The 18,511-nt window shown below is 45.2% G+C and overlaps 20 non-coding genes across 20 annotated transcripts; all 20 read right to left on the reverse strand.

Moving 5' to 3' along the window:
- Positions 1-637: 637 nt before the first annotated feature.
- On the reverse strand, positions 638-719 carry TRNAS-GCU (transfer RNA serine (anticodon GCU)). Its single transcript has one exon. It is a non-coding gene; the product is annotated as a tRNA-Ser (tRNA).
- An 832-nt stretch (positions 720-1,551) lies between these two features.
- TRNAS-GCU (transfer RNA serine (anticodon GCU)) lies at positions 1,552-1,633 on the reverse strand. Its single transcript has one exon. It is a non-coding gene; the product is annotated as a tRNA-Ser (tRNA).
- Positions 1,634-2,465: 832 nt separating this feature from the next.
- Positions 2,466-2,547, reverse strand: TRNAS-GCU (transfer RNA serine (anticodon GCU)). Its single transcript has one exon. It is a non-coding gene; the product is annotated as a tRNA-Ser (tRNA).
- Positions 2,548-3,378: 831 nt separating this feature from the next.
- TRNAS-GCU (transfer RNA serine (anticodon GCU)) lies at positions 3,379-3,460 on the reverse strand. Its single transcript has one exon. It is a non-coding gene; the product is annotated as a tRNA-Ser (tRNA).
- Positions 3,461-4,292: 832 nt separating this feature from the next.
- TRNAS-GCU (transfer RNA serine (anticodon GCU)) lies at positions 4,293-4,374 on the reverse strand. Its single transcript has one exon. It is a non-coding gene; the product is annotated as a tRNA-Ser (tRNA).
- Positions 4,375-5,206: 832 nt separating this feature from the next.
- On the reverse strand, positions 5,207-5,288 carry TRNAS-GCU (transfer RNA serine (anticodon GCU)). Its single transcript has one exon. It is a non-coding gene; the product is annotated as a tRNA-Ser (tRNA).
- An 834-nt stretch (positions 5,289-6,122) lies between these two features.
- On the reverse strand, positions 6,123-6,204 carry TRNAS-GCU (transfer RNA serine (anticodon GCU)). The gene has a single exon. It is a non-coding gene; the product is annotated as a tRNA-Ser (tRNA).
- Positions 6,205-7,036: 832 nt separating this feature from the next.
- TRNAS-GCU (transfer RNA serine (anticodon GCU)) lies at positions 7,037-7,118 on the reverse strand. Its single transcript has one exon. It is a non-coding gene; the product is annotated as a tRNA-Ser (tRNA).
- Positions 7,119-7,950: 832 nt separating this feature from the next.
- TRNAS-GCU (transfer RNA serine (anticodon GCU)) lies at positions 7,951-8,032 on the reverse strand. Its single transcript has one exon. It is a non-coding gene; the product is annotated as a tRNA-Ser (tRNA).
- Positions 8,033-8,864: 832 nt separating this feature from the next.
- Positions 8,865-8,946, reverse strand: TRNAS-GCU (transfer RNA serine (anticodon GCU)). Its single transcript has one exon. It is a non-coding gene; the product is annotated as a tRNA-Ser (tRNA).
- An 832-nt stretch (positions 8,947-9,778) lies between these two features.
- On the reverse strand, positions 9,779-9,860 carry TRNAS-GCU (transfer RNA serine (anticodon GCU)). The gene has a single exon. It is a non-coding gene; the product is annotated as a tRNA-Ser (tRNA).
- An 832-nt stretch (positions 9,861-10,692) lies between these two features.
- On the reverse strand, positions 10,693-10,774 carry TRNAS-GCU (transfer RNA serine (anticodon GCU)). The gene has a single exon. It is a non-coding gene; the product is annotated as a tRNA-Ser (tRNA).
- An 832-nt stretch (positions 10,775-11,606) lies between these two features.
- TRNAS-GCU (transfer RNA serine (anticodon GCU)) lies at positions 11,607-11,688 on the reverse strand. The gene has a single exon. It is a non-coding gene; the product is annotated as a tRNA-Ser (tRNA).
- Positions 11,689-12,520: 832 nt separating this feature from the next.
- TRNAS-GCU (transfer RNA serine (anticodon GCU)) lies at positions 12,521-12,602 on the reverse strand. The gene has a single exon. It is a non-coding gene; the product is annotated as a tRNA-Ser (tRNA).
- Positions 12,603-13,434: 832 nt separating this feature from the next.
- TRNAN-GUU (transfer RNA asparagine (anticodon GUU)) lies at positions 13,435-13,516 on the reverse strand. The gene has a single exon. It is a non-coding gene; the product is annotated as a tRNA-Asn (tRNA).
- Positions 13,517-14,348: 832 nt separating this feature from the next.
- TRNAS-GCU (transfer RNA serine (anticodon GCU)) lies at positions 14,349-14,430 on the reverse strand. Its single transcript has one exon. It is a non-coding gene; the product is annotated as a tRNA-Ser (tRNA).
- Positions 14,431-15,262: 832 nt separating this feature from the next.
- TRNAS-GCU (transfer RNA serine (anticodon GCU)) lies at positions 15,263-15,344 on the reverse strand. The gene has a single exon. It is a non-coding gene; the product is annotated as a tRNA-Ser (tRNA).
- Positions 15,345-16,176: 832 nt separating this feature from the next.
- On the reverse strand, positions 16,177-16,258 carry TRNAS-GCU (transfer RNA serine (anticodon GCU)). The gene has a single exon. It is a non-coding gene; the product is annotated as a tRNA-Ser (tRNA).
- An 832-nt stretch (positions 16,259-17,090) lies between these two features.
- Positions 17,091-17,172, reverse strand: TRNAS-GCU (transfer RNA serine (anticodon GCU)). Its single transcript has one exon. It is a non-coding gene; the product is annotated as a tRNA-Ser (tRNA).
- Positions 17,173-18,004: 832 nt separating this feature from the next.
- TRNAS-GCU (transfer RNA serine (anticodon GCU)) lies at positions 18,005-18,086 on the reverse strand. The gene has a single exon. It is a non-coding gene; the product is annotated as a tRNA-Ser (tRNA).
- Between the last annotated feature and the right edge of the window lie 425 nt (positions 18,087-18,511).

The raw sequence follows: 18,511 nt of genomic DNA on the forward strand, positions 1-18,511 counted from the left end.
ACACCTACCTAAACAAGGGCCTTCTACACCATGCCATCAACACGCCATGCTGTATTTTTCATCTTTGCTTACATCTTTTGGAATCATTGCAAACTTTCAGCCAAGCATTTCCACAATTAACATCTGCCTTTTAGGGTCACTTAGCTAGACTGTGGGCTGAACTATGCAGATTACTTCTACTTTTAGGGAGACTCAAGCCAGTATGAACATGAGGCGAGGGCACATCTTCTTACTGTCCTACCAATCCCATTATACCTTATGCCTCACACTGGCACCTGCCAGTCACAGACAGGAGGTTTACAACTTGAAAATCAGGTATGACTGAAGCACTTTTTGGCACTTGTCCTTCTACAGACAAACTATTTTCTTCGTGCAGCCAGACAAGCACTGTTTATTTTCTCCGCTAAGGCTGCAGAGGTGAATTTTCTATTTGTGGGTTGCAGGTCTGAACCCCAAATGGCCCATACTTTGTGAGAAAGAATGATGCTGCAGACAAGCATTGTGTAAATGTACACAATCTGTGTCCCAATAGTCATCGGGCAAAGGGCATACACACTTATCCATGCACAACCACATGGACGTCAAGGACAGGCGAGTTGGATGGTGGGTATGATACTAGTTTGTAAAAGTGCACCATCGACGAGGATGGGATTTGAACCCGTGCGTGCAGAGCACAATGGATTAGCAGTCCATCGCCTTAACCACTCGGCCACCTCGTCTCAGTAAAACATGACATCTAACGCTATCATTTTTTCAGCTCTGGTCAAAGCCCTGTGCGCAAAACACGGCTCATCTTTTCAGGATAGCAAAGTGCACTTTTTGGACAGAAAAGAAGAACGCGCACCTTTTGCTCACACAAGAAAAATCATTTGCAAGAGGCCTGACAGAGGACACCTTAATCATCCCACTGGAGCACACCTACCTAAACAAGGGCCTTCTACACCATGCCATCAACACGCCATGCTGTATTTTTCATCTTTGCTTACATCTTTTGGAATCATTGCAAACTTTCAGCCAAGCATTTCCACAATTAACATCTGCCTTTTAGGGTCACTTAGCTAGACTGTGGGCTGAACTATGCAGATTACTTCTACTTTTAGGGAGACTCAAGCCAGTATGAACATGAGGCGAGGGCACATCTTCTTACTGTCCTACCAATCCCATTATACCTTATGCCTCACACTGGCACCTGCCAGTCACAGACAGGAGGTTTACAACTTGAAAATCAGGTATGACTGAAGCACTTTTTGGCACTTGTCCTTCTACAGACAAACTATTTTCTTCGTGCAGCCAGACAAGCACTGTTTATTTTCTCCGCTAAGGCTGCAGAGGTGAATTTTCTATTTGTGGGTTGCAGGTCTGAACCCCAAATGGCCCATACTTTGTGAGAAAGAATGATGCTGCAGACAAGCATTGTGTAAATGTACACAATCTGTGTCCCAATAGTCATCGGGCAAAGGGCATACACACTTATCCATGCACAACCACATGGACGTCAAGGACAGGCGAGTTGGATGGTGGGTATGATACTAGTTTGTAAAAGTGCACCATCGACGAGGATGGGATTTGAACCCGTGTGTGCAGAGCACAATGGATTAGCAGTCCATCGCCTTAACCACTCGGCCACCTCGTCTCAGTAAAACATGACATCTAACGCTATCATTTTTTCAGCTCTGGTCAAAGCCCTGTGCGCAAAACACGGCTCATCTTTTCAGGATAGCAAAGTGCACTTTTTGGACAGAAAAGAAGAACGCGCACCTTTTGCTCACACAAGAAAAATCATTTGCAAGAGGCCTGACAGAGGACACCTTAATCATCCCACTGGAGCACACCTACCTAAACAAGGGCCTTCTACACCATGCCATCAACACGCCATGCTGTATTTTTCATCTTTGCTTACATCTTTTGGAATCATTGCAAACTTTCAGCCAAGCATTTCCACAATTAACATCTGCCTTTTAGGGTCACTTAGCTAGACTGTGGGCTGAACTATGCAGATTACTTCTACTTTTAGGGAGACTCAAGCCAGTATGAACATGAGGCGAGGGCACATCTTCTTACTGTCCTACCAATCCCATTATACCTTATGCCTCACACTGGCACCTGCCAGTCACAGACAGGAGGTTTACAACTTGAAAATCAGGTATGACTGAAGCACTTTTTGGCACTTGTCCTTCTACAGACAAACTATTTTCTTCGTGCAGCCAGACAAGCACTGTTTATTTTCTCCGCTAAGGCTGCAGAGGTGAATTTTCTATTTGTGGGTTGCAGGTCTGAACCCCAAATGGCCCATACTTTGTGAGAAAGAATGATGCTGCAGACAAGCATTGTGTAAATGTACACAATCTGTGTCCCAATAGTCATCGGGCAAAGGGCATACACACTTATCCATGCACAACCACATGGACGTCAAGGACAGGCGAGTTGGATGGTGGGTATGATACTAGTTTGTAAAAGTGCACCATCGACGAGGATGGGATTTGAACCCGTGCGTGCAGAGCACAATAGATTAGCAGTCCATCGCCTTAACCACTCGGCCACCTCGTCTCAGTAAAACATGACATCTAACGCTATCATTTTTTCAGATCTGGTCAAAGCCCTGTGCGCAAAACACGGCTCATCTTTTCAGGATAGCAAAGTGCACTTTTTGGACAGAAAAGAAGAACGCGCACCTTTTGCTCACACAAGAAAAATCATTTGCAAGAGGCCTGACAGAGGACACCTTAATCATCCCACTGGAGCACACCTACCTAAACAAGGGCCTTCTACACCATGCCATCAACACGCCATGCTGTATTTTTCATTTTGCTTACATCTTTTGGAATCATTGCAAACTTTCAGCCAAGCATTTCCACAATTAACATCTGCCTTTTAGGGTCACTTAGCTAGACTGTGGGCTGAACTATGCAGATTACTTCTACTTTTAGGGAGACTCAAGCCAGTATGAACATGAGGCGAGGGCACATCTTCTTACTGTCCTACCAATCCCATTATACCTTATGCCTCACACTGGCACCTGCCAGTCACAGACAGGAGGTTTACAACTTGAAAATCAGGTATGACTGAAGCACTTTTTGGCACTTGTCCTTCTACAGACAAACTAATTTCTTCGTGCAGCCAGACAAGCACTGTTTATTTTCTCCGCTAAGGCTGCAGAGGTGAATTTTCTATTTGTGGGTTGCAGGTCTGAACCCCGAACGGCCCATACTTTGTGAGAAAGAATGATGCTGCAGACAAGCATTGTGTAAATGTACACAATCTGTGTCCCAATAGTCATCGGGCAAAGGGCATACACACTTATCCATGCACAACCACATGGACGTCAAGGACAGGCGAGTTGGATGGTGGGTATGATACTAGTTTGTAAAAGTGCACCACCGACGAGGATGGGATTTGAACCCATGCGTGCAGAGCACAATGGATTAGCAGTCCATCGCCTTAACCACTCGGCCACCTCGTCTCAATAAAACATGACATCTAACGCTATCATTTTTTCAGCTATGGTCAAAGCCCTGTGCGCAAAACACGGCTCATCTTTTCAGGATAGCAAAGTGCACTTTTTGGACAGAAAAGAAGAACGCGCACCTTTTGCTCACACAAGAAAAATCATTTGCAAGAGGCCTGACAGAGGACACCTTAATCACCCCACTGGAGCACACCTACCTAAACAAGGGCCTTCTACACCATGCCATCAACACGCCATGCTGTATTTTTCATCTTTGCTTACATCTTTTGGAATCATTGCAAACTTTCAGCCAAGCATTTCCACAATTAACATCTGCCTTTTAGGGTCACTTAGCTAGACTGTGGGCTGAACTATGCAGATTACTTCTACTTTTAGGGAGACTCAATCCAGTATGAACATGAGGCGAGGGCACATCTTCTTACTGTCCTACCAATCCCATTATACCTTATGCCTCACACTGGCACCTGCCAGTCACAGACAGGAGGTTTACAACTTGAAAATCAGGTATGACTGAAGCACTTTTTGGCACTTGTCCTTCTACAGACAAACTATTTTCTTCGTGCAGCCAGACAAGCACTGTTTATTTTCTCCGCTAAGGCTGCAGAGGTGAATTTTCTATTTGTGGGTTGCAGGTCTGAACCCCGAACGGCCCATACTTTGTGAGAAAGAATGATGCTGCAGACAAGCATTGTGTAAATGTACACAATCTGTGTCCCAATAGTCATCGGGCAAAGGGCATACACACTTTTCCATGCACAACCACATGGACGTCAAGGACAGGCGAGTTGGATGGTGGGTATGATACTAGTTTGTAAAAGTGCACCATCGACGAGGATGGGATTTGAACCCATGCATGAAGAGCACAATGGATTAGCAGTCCATCGCCTTAACCACTCGGCCACCTCGTCTCAATAAAACATGACATCTAACGCTATCATTTTTTCAGCTATGGTCAAAGCCCTGTGCGCAAAACACGGCTGATCTTTTCAGGATAGCAAAGTGCACTTTTTGGACAGAAAAGAAGAACGCGCACCTTTTGCTCACACAAGAAAAATCATTTGCAAGAGGCCTGACAGAGGACACCTTAATCACCCCACTGGAGCACACCTACCTAAACAAGGGCCTTCTACACCATGCCATCAACACGCCATGCTGTATTTTTCATCTTTGCTTACATCTTTTGGAATCATTGCAAACTTTCAGCCAAGCATTTCCACAATTAACATCTGCCTTTTAGGGTCACTTAGCTAGACTGTGGGCTGAACTATGCAGATTACTTCTACTTTTAGGGAGACTCAAGCCAGTATGAACATGAGGCGAGGGCACATCTTCTTACTGTCCTACCAATCCCATTATACCTTATGCCTCACACTGGCACCTGCCAGTCACAGACAGGAGGTTTACAACTTGAAAATCAGGTATGACTGAAGCACTTTTTGGCACTTGTCCTTCTACAGACAAACTATTTTCTTCGTGCAGCCAGACAAGCACTGTTTATTTTCTCCGCTAAGGCTGCAGAGGTGAATTTTCTATTTGTGGGTTGCAGGTCTGAACCCCGAACGGCCCATACTTTGTGAGAAAGAATGATGCTGCAGACAAGCATTGTGTAAATGTACACAATCTGTGTCCCAATAGTCATCGGGCAAAGGGCATACACACTTATCCATGCACAACCACATGGACGTCAAGGACAGGCGAGTTGGATGGTGGGTATGATACTAGTTTGTAAAAGTGCACCATCGACGAGGATGGGATTTGAACCCATGCGTGCAGAGCACAATGGATTAGCAGTCCATCGCCTTAACCACTCGGCCACCTCGTCTCAGTAAAACATGACATCTAACGCTATCATTTTTTCAGCTCTGGTCAAAGCCCTGTGCGCAAAACACGGCTCATCTTTTCAGGATAGCAAAGTGCACTTTTTGGACAGAAAAGAAGAACGCGCACCTTTTGCTCACACAAGAAAAATCATTTGCAAGAGGCCTGACAGAGGACACCTTAATCATCCCACTGGAGCACACCTACCTAAACAAGGGCCTTCTACACCATGCCATCAACACGCCATGCTGTATTTTTCATCTTTGCTTACATCTTTTGGAATCATTGCAAACTTTCAGCCAAGCATTTCCACAATTAACATCTGCCTTTTAGGGTCACTTAGCTAGACTGTGGGCTGAACTATGCAGATTACTTCTACTTTTAGGGAGACTCAAGCCAGTATGAACATGAGGCGAGGGCACATCTTCTTACTGTCCTACCAATCCCATTATACCTTATGCCTCACACTGGCACCTGCCAGTCACAGACAGGAGGTTTACAACTTGAAAATCAGGTATGACTGAAGCACTTTTTGGCACTTGTCCTTCTACAGACAAACTAATTTCTTCGTGCAGCCAGACAAGCACTGTTTATTTTCTCCGCTAAGGCTGCAGAGGTGAATTTTCTATTTGTGGGTTGCAGGTCTGAACCCCGAACGGCCCATACTTTGTGAGAAAGAATGATGCTGCAGAGAAGCATGGTGTAAATGTACACAATCTGTGTCCCAATAGTCATCGGGCAAAGGGCATACACACTTATCCATGCACAACCACATGGACGTGTCAAGGACAGGCGAGTTGGATGGTGGGTATGATACTAGTTTGTAAAAGTGCACCATCGACGAGGATGGGATTTGAACCCATGCGTGCAGAGCACAATGGATTAGCAGTCCATCGCCTTAACCACTCGGCCACCTCGTCTCAGTAAAACATGACATCTAACGCTATCATTTTTTCAGCTCTGGTCAAAGCCCTATGCGCAAAACACGGCTCATCTTTTCAGGATAGCAAAGTGCACTTTTTGGACAGAAAAGAAGAACGCGCACCTTTTGCTCACACAAGAAAAATCATTTGCAAGAGGCCTGACAGAGGACACCTTAATCATCCCACTGGAGCACACCTACCTAAACAAGGGCCTTCTACACCATGCCATCAACACGCCATGCTGTATTTTTCATCTTTGCTTACATCTTTTGGAATCATTGCAAACTTTCAGCCAAGCATTTCCACAATTAACATCTGCCTTTTAGGGTCACTTAGCTAGACTGTGGGCTGAACTATGCAGATTACTTCTACTTTTAGGGAGACTCAAGCCAGTATGAACATGAGGCGAGGGCACATCTTCTTACTGTCCTACCAATCCCATTATACCTTATGCCTCACACTGGCACCTGCCAGTCACAGACAGGAGGTTTACAACTTGAAAATCAGGTATGACTGAAGCACTTTTTGGCACTTGTCCTTCTACAGACAAACTAATTTCTTCGTGCAGCCAGACAAGCACTGTTTATTTTCTCCGCTAAGGCTGCAGAGGTGAATTTTCTATTTGTGGGTTGCAGGTCTGAACCCCGAACGGCCCATACTTTGTGAGAAAGAATGATGCTGCAGACAAGCATTGTGTAAATGTACACAATCTGTGTCCCAATAGTCATCGGGCAAAGGGCATACACACTTATCCATGCACAACCACATGGACGTCAAGGACAGGCGAGTTGGATGGTGGGTATGATACTAGTTTGTAAAAGTGCACCATCGACGAGGATGGGATTTGAACCCATGCGTGCAGAGCACAATGGATTAGCAGTCCATCGCCTTAACCACTCGGCCACCTCGTCTCAGTAAAACATGACATCTAACGCTATCATTTTTTCAGCTCTGGTCAAAGCCCTGTGCGCAAAACACGGCTCATCTTTTCAGGATAGCAAAGTGCACTTTTTGGACAGAAAAGAAGAACGCGCACCTTTTGCTCACACAAGAAAAATCATTTGCAAGAGGCCTGACAGAGGACACCTTAATCATCCCACTGGAGCACACCTACCTAAACAAGGGCCTTCTACACCATGCCATCAACACGCCATGCTGTATTTTTCATCTTTGCTTACATCTTTTGGAATCATTGCAAACTTTCAGCCAAGCATTTCCACAATTAACATCTGCCTTTTAGGGTCACTTAGCTAGACTGTGGGCTGAACTATGCAGATTACTTCTACTTTTAGGGAGACTCAAGCCAGTATGAACATGAGGCGAGGGCACATCTTCTTACTGTCCTACCAATCCCATTATACCTTATGCCTCACACTGGCACCTGCCAGTCACAGACAGGAGGTTTACAACTTGAAAATCAGGTATGACTGAAGCACTTTTTGGCACTTGTCCTTCTACAGACAAACTATTTTCTTCGTGCAGCCAGACAAGCACTGTTTATTTTCTCCGCTAAGGCTGCAGAGGTGAATTTTCTATTTGTGGGTTGCAGGTCTGAACCCCAAATGGCCCATACTTTGTGAGAAAGAATGATGCTGCAGACAAGCATTGTGTAAATGTACACAATCTGTGTCCCAATAGTCATCGGGCAAAGGGCATACACACTTATCCATGCACAACCACATGGACGTCAAGGACAGGCGAGTTGGATGGTGGGTATGATACTAGTTTGTAAAAGTGCACCATCGACGAGGATGGGATTTGAACCCGTGCGTGCAGAGCACAATGGATTAGCAGTCCATCGCCTTAACCACTCGGCCACCTCGTCTCAGTAAAACATGACATCTAACGCTATCATTTTTTCAGCTCTGGTCAAAGCCCTGTGCGCAAAACACGGCTCATCTTTTCAGGATAGCAAAGTGCACTTTTTGGACAGAAAAGAAGAACGCGCACCTTTTGCTCACACAAGAAAAATCATTTGCAAGAGGCCTGACAGAGGACACCTTAATCATCCCACTGGAGCACACCTACCTAAACAAGGGCCTTCTACACCATGCCATCAACACGCCATGCTGTATTTTTCATCTTTGCTTACATCTTTTGGAATCATTGCAAACTTTCAGCCAAGCATTTCCACAATTAACATCTGCCTTTTAGGGTCACTTAGCTAGACTGTGGGCTGAACTATGCAGATTACTTCTACTTTTAGGGAGACTCAAGCCAGTATGAACATGAGGCGAGGGCACATCTTCTTACTGTCCTACCAATCCCATTATACCTTATGCCTCACACTGGCACCTGCCAGTCACAGACAGGAGGTTTACAACTTGAAAATCAGGTATGACTGAAGCACTTTTTGGCACTTGTCCTTCTACAGACAAACTATTTTCTTCGTGCAGCCAGACAAGCACTGTTTATTTTCTCCGCTAAGGCTGCAGAGGTGAATTTTCTATTTGTGGGTTGCAGGTCTGAACCCCAAATGGCCCATACTTTGTGAGAAAGAATGATGCTGCAGACAAGCATTGTGTAAATGTACACAATCTGTGTCCCAATAGTCATCGGGCAAAGGGCATACACACTTATCCATGCACAACCACATGGACGTCAAGGACAGGCGAGTTGGATGGTGGGTATGATACTAGTTTGTAAAAGTGCACCATCGACGAGGATGGGATTTGAACCCGTGCGTGCAGAGCACAATGGATTAGCAGTCCATCGCCTTAACCACTCGGCCACCTCGTCTCAGTAAAACATGACATCTAACGCTATCATTTTTTCAGCTCTGGTCAAAGCCCTGTGCGCAAAACACGGCTCATCTTTTCAGGATAGCAAAGTGCACTTTTTGGACAGAAAAGAAGAACGCGCACCTTTTGCTCACACAAGAAAAATCATTTGCAAGAGGCCTGACAGAGGACACCTTAATCATCCCACTGGAGCACACCTACCTAAACAAGGGCCTTCTACACCATGCCATCAACACGCCATGCTGTATTTTTCATCTTTGCTTACATCTTTTGGAATCATTGCAAACTTTCAGCCAAGCATTTCCACAATTAACATCTGCCTTTTAGGGTCACTTAGCTAGACTGTGGGCTGAACTATGCAGATTACTTCTACTTTTAGGGAGACTCAAGCCAGTATGAACATGAGGCGAGGGCACATCTTCTTACTGTCCTACCAATCCCATTATACCTTATGCCTCACACTGGCACCTGCCAGTCACAGACAGGAGGTTTACAACTTGAAAATCAGGTATGACTGAAGCACTTTTTGGCACTTGTCCTTCTACAGACAAACTATTTTCTTCGTGCAGCCAGACAAGCACTGTTTATTTTCTCCGCTAAGGCTGCAGAGGTGAATTTTCTATTTGTGGGTTGCAGGTCTGAACCCCAAATGGCCCATACTTTGTGAGAAAGAATGATGCTGCAGACAAGCATTGTGTAAATGTACACAATCTGTGTCCCAATAGTCATCGGGCAAAGGGCATACACACTTATCCATGCACAACCACATGGACGTCAAGGACAGGCGAGTTGGATGGTGGGTATGATACTAGTTTGTAAAAGTGCACCATCGACGAGGATGGGATTTGAACCCGTGCGTGCAGAGCACAATGGATTAGCAGTCCATCGCCTTAACCACTCGGCCACTTCGTATCAGTAAAACATGACATCTAACGCTATCATTTTTTCAGCTCTGGTCAAAGCCCTGTGCGCAAAACACGGCTCATCTTTTCAGGATAGCAAAGTGCACTTTTTGGACAGAAAAGAAGAACGCGCACCTTTTGCTCACACAAGAAAAATCATTTGCAAGAGGCCTGACAGAGGACACCTTAATCATCCCACTGGAGCACACCTACCTAAACAAGGGCCTTCTACACCATGCCATCAACACGCCATGCTGTATTTTTCATCTTTGCTTACATCTTTTGGAATCATTGCAAACTTTCAGCCAAGCATTTCCACAATTAACATCTGCCTTTTAGGGTCACTTAGCTAGACTGTGGGCTGAACTATGCAGATTACTTCTACTTTTAGGGAGACTCAAGCCAGTATGAACATGAGGCGAGGGCACATCTTCTTACTGTCCTACCAATCCCATTATACCTTATGCCTCACACTGGCACCTGCCAGTCACAGACAGGAGGTTTACAACTTGAAAATCAGGTATGACTGAAGCACTTTTTGGCACTTGTCCTTCTACAGACAAACTAATTTCTTCGTGCAGCCAGACAAGCACTGTTTATTTTCTCCGCTAAGGCTGCAGAGGTGAATTTTCTATTTGTGGGTTGCAGGTCTGAACCCCGAACGGCCCATACTTTGTGAGAAAGAATGATGCTGCAGACAAGCATTGTGTAAATGTACACAATCTGTGTCCCAATAGTCATCGGGCAAAGGGCATACACACTTATCCATGCACAACCACATGGACGTCAAGGACAGGCGAGTTGGATGGTGGGTATGATACTAGTTTGTAAAAGTGCACCACCGACGAGGATGGGATTTGAACCCATGCGTGCAGAGCACAATGGATTAGCAGTCCATCGCCTTAACCACTCGGCCACCTCGTCTCAATAAAACATGACATCTAACGCTATCATTTTTTCAGCTATGGTCAAAGCCCTGTGCGCAAAACACGGCTCATCTTTTCAGGATAGCAAAGTGCACTTTTTGGACAGAAAAGAAGAACGCGCACCTTTTGCTCACACAAGAAAAATCATTTGCAAGAGGCCTGACAGAGGACACCTTAATCACCCCACTGGAGCACACCTACCTAAACAAGGGCCTTCTACACCATGCCATCAACACGCCATGCTGTATTTTTCATCTTTGCTTACATCTTTTGGAATCATTGCAAACTTTCAGCCAAGCATTTCCACAATTAACATCTGCCTTTTAGGGTCACTTAGCTAGACTGTGGGCTGAACTATGCAGATTACTTCTACTTTTAGGGAGACTCAAGCCAGTATGAACATGAGGCGAGGGCACATCTTCTTACTGTCCTACCAATCCCATTATACCTTATGCCTCACACTGGCACCTGCCAGTCACAGACAGGAGGTTTACAACTTGAAAATCAGGTATGACTGAAGCACTTTTTGGCACTTGTCCTTCTACAGACAAACTATTTTCTTCGTGCAGCCAGACAAGCACTGTTTATTTTCTCCGCTAAGGCTGCAGAGGTGAATTTTCTATTTGTGGGTTGCAGGTCTGAACCCCGAACGGCCCATACTTTGTGAGAAAGAATGATGCTGCAGACAAGCATTGTGTAAATGTACACAATCTGTGTCCCAATAGTCATCGGGCAAAGGGCATACACACTTTTCCATGCACAACCACATGGACGTCAAGGACAGGCGAGTTGGATGGTGGGTATGATACTAGTTTGTAAAAGTGCACCATCGACGAGGATGGGATTTGAACCCATGCATGCAGAGCACAATGGATTAGCAGTCCATCGCCTTAACCACTCGGCCACCTCGTCTCAATAAAACATGACATCTAACGCTATCATTTTTTCAGCTATGGTCAAAGCCCTGTGCGCAAAACACGGCTGATCTTTTCAGGATAGCAAAGTGCACTTTTTGGACAGAAAAGAAGAACGCGCACCTTTTGCTCACACAAGAAAAATCATTTGCAAGAGGCCTGACAGAGGACACCTTAATCACCCCACTGGAGCACACCTACCTAAACAAGGGCCTTCTACACCATGCCATCAACACGCCATGCTGTATTTTTCATCTTTGCTTACATCTTTTGGAATCATTGCAAACTTTCAGCCAAGCATTTCCACAATTAACATCTGCCTTTTAGGGTCACTTAGCTAGACTGTGGGCTGAACTATGCAGATTACTTCTACTTTTAGGGAGACTCAAGCCAGTATGAACATGAGGCGAGGGCACATCTTCTTACTGTCCTACCAATCCCATTATACCTTATGCCTCACACTGGCACCTGCCAGTCACAGACAGGAGGTTTACAACTTGAAAATCAGGTATGACTGAAGCACTTTTTGGCACTTGTCCTTCTACAGACAAACTATTTTCTTCGTGCAGCCAGACAAGCACTGTTTATTTTCTCCGCTAAGGCTGCAGAGGTGAATTTTCTATTTGTGGGTTGCAGGTCTGAACCCCGAACGGCCCATACTTTGTGAGAAAGAATGATGCTGCAGACAAGCATTGTGTAAATGTACACAATCTGTGTCCCAATAGTCATCGGGCAAAGGGCATACACACTTTTCCATGCACAACCACATGGACGTCAAGGACAGGCGAGTTGGATGGTGGGTATGATACTAGTTTGTAAAAGTGCACCATCGACGAGGATGGGATTTGAACCCATGCATGCAGAGCACAATGGATTAGCAGTCCATCGCCTTAACCACTCGGCCACCTCGTCTCAATAAAACATGACATCTAACGCTATCATTTTTTCAGCTATGGTCAAAGCCCTGTGCGCAAAACACGGCTGATCTTTTCAGGATAGCAAAGTGCACTTTTTGGACAGAAAAGAAGAACGCGCACCTTTTGCTCACACAAGAAAAATCATTTGCAAGAGGCCTGACAGAGGACACCTTAATCACCCCACTGGAGCACACCTACCTAAACAAGGGCCTTCTACACCATGCCATCAACACGCCATGCTGTATTTTTCATCTTTGCTTACATCTTTTGGAATCATTGCAAACTTTCAGCCAAGCATTTCCACAATTAACATCTGCCTTTTAGGGTCACTTAGCTAGACTGTGGGCTGAACTATGCAGATTACTTCTACTTTTAGGGAGACTCAAGCCAGTATGAACATGAGGCGAGGGCACATCTTCTTACTGTCCTACCAATCCCATTATACCTTATGCCTCACACTGGCACCTGCCAGTCACAGACAGGAGGTTTACAACTTGAAAATCAGGTATGACTGAAGCACTTTTTGGCACTTGTCCTTCTACAGACAAACTATTTTCTTCGTGCAGCCAGACAAGCACTGTTTATTTTCTCCGCTAAGGCTGCAGAGGTGAATTTTCTATTTGTGGGTTGCAGGTCTGAACCCCGAACGGCCCATACTTTGTGAGAAAGAATGATGCTGCAGACAAGCATTGTGTAAATGTACACAATCTGTGTCCCAATAGTCATCGGGCAAAGGGCATACACACTTTTCCATGCACAACCACATGGACGTCAAGGACAGGCGAGTTGGATGGTGGGTATGATACTAGTTTGTAAAAGTGCACCATCGACGAGGATGGGATTTGAACCCATGCATGCAGAGCACAATGGATTAACAGTCCATCGCCTTAACCACTCGGCCACCTCGTCTCAATAAAACATGACATCTAACGCTATCATTTTTTCAGCTATGGTCAAAGCCCTGTGCGCAAAACACGGCTGATCTTTTCAGGATAGCAAAGTGCACTTTTTGGACAGAAAAGAAGAACGCGCACCTTTTGCTCACACAAGAAAAATCATTTGCAAGAGGCCTGACAGAGGACACCTTAATCACCCCACTGGAGCACACCTACCTAAACAAGGGCCTTCTACACCATGCCATCAACACGCCATGCTGTATTTTTCATCTTTGCTTACATCTTTTGGAATCATTGCAAACTTTCAGCCAAGCATTTCCACAATTAACATCTGCCTTTTAGGGTCACTTAGCTAGACTGTGGGCTGAACTATGCAGATTACTTCTACTTTTAGGGAGACTCAAGCCAGTATGAACATGAGGCGAGGGCACATCTTCTTACTGTCCTACCAATCCCATTATACCTTATGCCTCACACTGGCACCTGCCAGTCACAGACAGGAGGTTTACAACTTGAAAATCAGGTATGACTGAAGCACTTTTTGGCACTTGTCCTTCTACAGACAAACTATTTTCTTCGTGCAGCCAGACAAGCACTGTTTATTTTCTCCGCTAAGGCTGCAGAGGTGAATTTTCTATTTGTGGGTTGCAGGTCTGAACCCCGAACGGCCCATACTTTGTGAGAAAGAATGATGCTGCAGACAAGCATTGTGTAAATGTACACAATCTGTGTCCCAATAGTCATCGGGCAAAGGGCATACACACTTATCCATGCACAACCACATGGACGTCAAGGACAGGCGAGTTGGATGGTGGGTATGATACTAGTTTGTAAAAGTGCACCATCGACGAGGATGGGATTTGAACCCATGCGTGCAGAGCACAATGGATTAGCAGTCCATCGCCTTAACCACTCGGCCACGTCGTCTCAGTAAAACATGACATCTAACGCTATCATTTTTTCAGCTCTGGTCAAAGCCCTGTGCGCAAAACACGGCTCATCTTTTCAGGATAGCAAAGTGCACTTTTTGGACAGAAAAGAAGAACGCGCACCTTTTGCTCACACAAGAAAAATCATTTGCAAGAGGCCTGACAGCGGACACCTTAATCATCCCACTGGAGCACACCTACCTAAACAAGGGCCTTCTACACCATGCCATCAACACGCCATGCTGTATTTTTCATCTTTGCTTACATCTTTTGGAATCATTGCAAACTTTCAGCCAAGCATTTCCACAATTAACATCTGCCTTTTAGGGTCACTTAGCTAGACTGTGGGCTGAACTATGCAGATTACTTCTACTTTTAGGGAGACTCAAGCCAGTATGAACATGAGGCGAGGGCACATCTTCTTACTGTCCTACCAATCCCATTATACCTTATGCCTCACACTGGCACCTGCCAGTCACAGACGGGAGGTTTACAACTTGAAAATCAGGTATGACTGAAGCACTTTTTGGCACTTGTCCTTCTACAGACAAACTATTTTCTTCGTGCAGCTAGACAAGCACTGTTTATTTTCTCCGCTAAGGCTGCAGAGGTGAATTTTCTATTTGTGGGTTGCAGGTCTGAACCCCAAATGGCCCATACTTTGTGAGAAAGAATGATGCTGCAGACAAGCATTGTGTAAATGTACACAATCTGTGTCCCAATAGTCATCGGGCAAAGGGCATACACACTTATCCATGCACAACCACATGGACGTCAAGGACAGGCGAGTTGGATGGTGGGTATGATACTAGTTTGTAAAAGTGCACCATCGACGAGGATGGGACTTGAACCCATGCGTGCAGAGCACAATGGATTAGCAGTCCATCGCCTTAACCACTCGGCCACCTCGTCTCAGTAAAACATGACATCTAACGCTATCATTTTTTCAGCTCTGGTCAAAGCCCTGTGCGCAAAACACGGCTCATCTTTTCAGGATAGCAAAGTGCACTTTTTGGACAGAAAAGAAGAACGCGCACCTTTTTCTCACACAAGAAAAATCATTTGCAAGAGGCCTGACAGAGGACACCTTAATCATTCCACTGGAGCACACCTACCTAAACAAGGGCCTTCTACACCATGCCATCAACACGCCATGCTGTATTTTTCATCTTTGCTTACATCTTTTGGAATCATTGCAAACTTTCAGCCAAGCATTTCCACAATTAACATCTGCCTTTTAGGGTCACTTAGCTAGACTGTGGGCTGAACTATGCAGATTACTTCTACTTTTAGGGAGACTCAAGCCAGTATGAACATGAGGCGAGGGCACATCTTCTTACTGTCCTACCAATCCCATTATACCTTATGCCTCACACTGGCACCTGCCAGTCACAGACGGGAGGTTTACAACTTGAAAATCAGGTATGACTGAAGCACTTTTTGGCACTTGTCCTTCTACAGACAAACTATTTTCTTCGTGCAGCTAGACAAGCACTGTTTATTTTCTCCGCTAAGGCTGCAGAGGTGAATTTTCTATTTGTGGGTTGCAGGTCTGAACCCCGAATGGCCCATACTTTGTGAGAAAGAATGATGCTGCAGACAAGCATTGTGTAAATGTACACAATCTGTGTCCCAATAGTCATCGGGCAAAGGGCATACACACTTTTCCATGCACAACCACATGGACGTCAAGGACAGGCGAGTTGGATGGTGGGTATGATACTAGTTTGTAAAAGTGCACCATCGACAAGGATGGGATTTGAACCCATGCATGCAGAGCACAATGGATTAGCAGTCCATCGCCTTAACCACTCGGCCACCTCGTCTCAATAAAACATGACATCTAACGCTATCATTTTTTCAGCTATGGTCAAAGCCCTGTGCGCAAAACACGGCTCATCTTTTCAGGATAGCAAAGTGCACTTTTTGGACAGAAAAGAAGAACGCGCACCTTTTGCTCACACAAGAAAAATCATTTGCAAGAGGCCTGACAGAGGACACCTTAATCATCCCACTGGAGCACACCTACCTAAACAAGGGCCTTCTACACCATGCCATCAACACGCCATGCTGTATTTTTCATCTTTGCTTACATCTTTTGGAATCATTGCAAACTTTCAGCCAAGCATTTCCACAATTAACATCTGCCTTTTAGGGTCACTTAGCTAGACTGTGGGCTGAACTATGCAGATTACTTCTACTTTTAGGGAGACTCAAGCCAGTATGAACATGAGGCGAGGGCACATCTTCTTACTGTCCTACCAATCCCATTATACCTTATGCCTCACACTGGCACCTGCCAGTCACAGACAGGAGGTTTACAACTTGAAAATCAGGTATGACTGAAGCACTTTTTGGCACTTGTCCTTCTACAGACAAACTATTTTCTTCGTGCAGCCAGACAAGCACTGTTTATTTTCTCCGCTAAGGCTGCAGAGGTGAATTTTCTATTTGTGGGTTGCAGGTCTGAACCCCGAACGGCCCATACTTTGTGAGAAAGAATGATGCTGCAGACAAGCATTGTGTAAATGTACACAATCTGTGTCCCAATAGTCATCGGGCAAAGGGCATACACACTTATCCATGCACAACCACATGGACGTCAAGGACAGGCGAGTTGGATGGTGGGTATGATACTAGTTTGTAAAAGTGCACCATCGACGAGGATGGGATTTGAACCCATGCGTGCAGAGCACAATGGATTAGCAGTCCATCGCCTTAACCACTCGGCCACCTCGTCTCAGTAAAACATGACATCTAACGCTATCATTTTTTCAGCTCTGGTCAAAGCCCTGTGCGCAAAACACGGCTCATCTTTTCAGGATAGCAAAGTGCACTTTTTGGACAGAAAAGAAGAACGCGCACCTTTTGCTCACACAAGAAAAATCATTTGCAAGAGGCCTGACAGAGGACACCTTAATCATCCCACTGGAGCACACCTACCTAAACAAGGGCCTTCTACACCATGCCATCAACACGCCATGCTGTATTTTTCATCTTTGCTTACATCTTTTGGAATCATTGCAAACTTTCAGCCAAGCATTTCCACAATTAACATCTGCCTTTTAGGGTCACTTAGCTAGACTGTGGGCTGAACTATGCAGATTACTTCTACTTTTAGGGAGACTCAAGCCAGTATGAACATGAGGCGAGGGCACATCTTCTTACTGTCCTACCAATCCCATTATACCTTATGCCTCACACTGGCACCTGCCAGTCACAGACAGGAGGTTTACAACTTGAAAATCAGGTATGACTGAAGCACTTCTTGGCACTTGTCCTTCTACAGACAAACTAATTTCTTCGTGCAGCCAGACAAGCACTGTTTATTTTCTCCGCTAAGGCTGCAGAGGTGAATTTTCTATTTGTGGGTTGCAGGTCTGAACCCCGAACGGCCCATACTTTGTGAGAAAGAATGATGCTGCAGACAAGCATTGTGTAAATGTACACAATCTGTGTCCCAATAGTCATCGGGCAAAGGGCATACACACTTATCCATGCACAACCACATGGACGTCAAGGACAGGCGAGTTGGATGGTGGGTATGATACTAGTTTGTAAAAGTGCACCATCGACGAGGATGGGATTTGAACCCATGCGTGCAGAGCACAATGGATTAGCAGTCCATCGCCTTAACCACTCGGCCACCTCGTCTCAGTAAAACATGACATCTAACGCTATCATTTTTTCAGCTCTGGTCAAAGCCCTGTGCGCAAAACACGGCTCATCTTTTCAGGATAGCAAAGTGCACTTTTTGGACAGAAAAGAAGAACGCGCACCTTTTGCTCACACAAGAAAAATCATTTGCAAGAGGCCTGACAGAGGACACCTTAATCATCCCACTGGAGCACACCTACCTAAACAAGGGCCTTCTACACCATGCCATCAACACGCCATGCTGTATTTTTCATCTTTGCTTACATCTTTTGGAATCATTGCAAACTTTCAGCCAAGCATTTCCACAATTAACATCTGCCTTTTAGGGTCACTTAGCTAGACTGTGGGCTGAACTATGCAGATTACTTCTACTTTTAGGGAGACTCAAGCCAGTATGAACATGAGGCGAGGGCACATCTTCT

The sequence above is a fragment of the Hyperolius riggenbachi genome, chromosome 3, assembly GCF_040937935.1.
Source record: "Hyperolius riggenbachi isolate aHypRig1 chromosome 3, aHypRig1.pri, whole genome shotgun sequence".
Taxonomy (NCBI): domain Eukaryota; kingdom Metazoa; phylum Chordata; class Amphibia; order Anura; family Hyperoliidae; genus Hyperolius; species Hyperolius riggenbachi.